General features: G+C 52.6%; 1 long non-coding RNA gene across 1 annotated transcript; it reads left to right on the forward strand.

Moving 5' to 3' along the window:
* The first annotated feature begins 376 nt into the window (after positions 1-376).
* LOC310896269 lies at positions 377-1,759 on the forward strand. The gene is made up of 2 exons (XR_014581335.1): positions 377-806; positions 904-1,759. It is a non-coding gene; the product is annotated as an uncharacterized lncRNA (long non-coding RNA).
* Positions 1,760-2,241: the final 482 nt, after the last annotated feature.

A 2,241-nucleotide genomic window follows, 5' to 3' on the forward strand; every position in this document is an offset into this window, starting at 1 on the left:
TGCCCTGCATTCATCTGCACTTTTCCATAGCCATCCTCTTCTGAAACCCATGGCTCTTGTAGCCTCTGGTGGATACTCCAGCCACTTTCGCCCAGAAGGATCTGGGAGGAGGAAGAGTCGTGGATGCTATCCTGCCCTTGTGGCCAGAACATCAGAGGGAAGAGAACTGACCTGAGATATGTAGCCAGAAAGCCAGCATTAATGCTCTCATTCACAATCAATCATAAAGAGGACATCTGCCAGCTACGGCCCTTCCCTCTTTAGCACCATCACACTCTGAAGAGGGAAAACAACCTCGCATTTTGGTTTGAAGGCTTTTATTTTCTGTAAGCTCATAACAGTGTAACAGCTTGTGGAATCATATAGGGCCACATGATCTTTGCTTAGACCTTGAATGTTTGCATATAATAATCTCTGAGGATCCCATGCACAGAGAAGTGTCATTTCCATGCACCTGTCAGCAGTTTTTGCTGGGGGGGGTTGGAGGGAGAAGAAGCACATTATCTTTTTTAGAACCATGACTAGAAAACAATTAATTGTCAGTAGTCAGTCACATCAGTCTGAAAAGATCCAGATTGAAAAGGCTTTTTTTTTTTTTTTTTCCAGGAGAATGCTGTACTTGAGCAATTGAATGATATCACATTTAAGGTCCTGGGTGGCGTGCCACTTCCTTATTCATATGCTTCTAATTAAGTCTTAATTGTGTCATTCGTTATGAAATGAAAGAAAAGCTGCTAGACTGGATGCCTTTCGTGACAGTAAAACGGGAAGATACTGATGAAGTAGTAAATATATAGATAAAGAAGGTAGGTATGCATCAAAAAAAAAATGACTTTTGAAGAGGCCAGGCCTCAGCAGACCTCAGATCCACAGGTCTGTCTGTCTGTCTGTCTGTCTTCTCAGCGTTTCCACACAGAGACAAGCAGCACGTTTCTGCAATGCTGCTTCCTGCTTCTCTTTTTTTTTTGGCAATGCCCAGGGATTGCCCTCCAGACGTGGAGAAAGCCCCCGATGAGCGACCCCCAGCAACGAGGACACGTGCTGGGGCAGGTGCTGGCTCCCCAGCTCCACAAGTCCGCCTCCTCTCACATGGCTGTTGACCGCAAGGGTTAAAAAGGGAAAAAGACAGCCAAGACCCCACAGCACAGTTTCGGGTTGTTATACCAGCAATATGCCGGTGATGACCACGGCTGGGGGAGAGCCCAGGTTCCGCTCAGAGCTGGGTGCTGCTCGGGACGACAAGCCAGGGGTGTGCTGACGGCGTCGGCGTCCCCAAAAGGGCCGAGCTTGCTCACCTGCCAGGCTGCGGGTCTGCTCAGCACCGAGGCTGTGCGTGGGCACGGAAGGGAGCGTGCCCTGGCCGAGGGGGAGTAAGCGCAACGCTGAATGCCCCACGTCCTTCCTGATGCTGGCAGGATCCAGCAGTCACTTCCGAAAGGCTTCAGGTGATCGAAGGCTCCTGGTGATGTTTTGTAAGCAGCCGCTGCGACACCTGGCTGTGCTGATTGCAGGGCTTTGGGCCCTTTGCTCTAACCCGAAAGTCACCTCCCCTGTCCCACGGGTTCCCACGGGACTTATTAAAAAACAAAAAATAGTCTCTCAAAGGTAAATATAACGTGGTGAATGCAGCTTAAATGGGTAGAATGGTGTGGATGGGTGTGCTCGGCTTCTTTTCCAAAAAGAAATATATATATATATATTTTTTCATTTAGTTTTTGATTTTTCATTAAAAAATAGCTAGTTTGGGAAAAAAAAAAAAGATAACAAAAAAACAAGAAGAAGAAAAAAAACCACCAAAACCAAAACCCAATCCCACAACCTTTTGGTCTTCAAACCGCTGCGTGCTCGGTGTTTCCCCACGGCTGGCAGGATTCGGCCCTGTTCGAGGGGGCACTGGGATCTCTGCGGGGACAGACGGACCGGTGGACGGACAGACGTCGGGATCCCCCTTCCCCTCGCTGGCGGCTCCGCCTCGGCCAGGGGCAGCCCCTCCGCGGCTCAAATCAGCCGCAGGGCTGGGGGGGAGCAGCGAGGAGGGCTCGGAGCCCCAGGCGCAGGGCTGCCCCTCGCCCCTGGGGGGTGCTGGGGGGCCGGGGGACCTCGTAGCCCCAGCCCGCGGGGATCAGCGCCGGGAAAGGGCTCTTTGCAGCCCCAAGGGAGGCTTTGGGACCGGTGCCGGTCCCCCCCGGTCCCCCCGGCCCCCCGGTCCCCTCCTGTCCCCGGCCCCGCCGCCCCCGGCCC

The sequence above is a fragment of the Anser anser genome (genome assembly GCF_964211835.1).
Source record: "Anser anser genome assembly, chromosome: 3".
NCBI lineage: Eukaryota > Metazoa > Chordata > Aves > Anseriformes > Anatidae > Anser > Anser anser.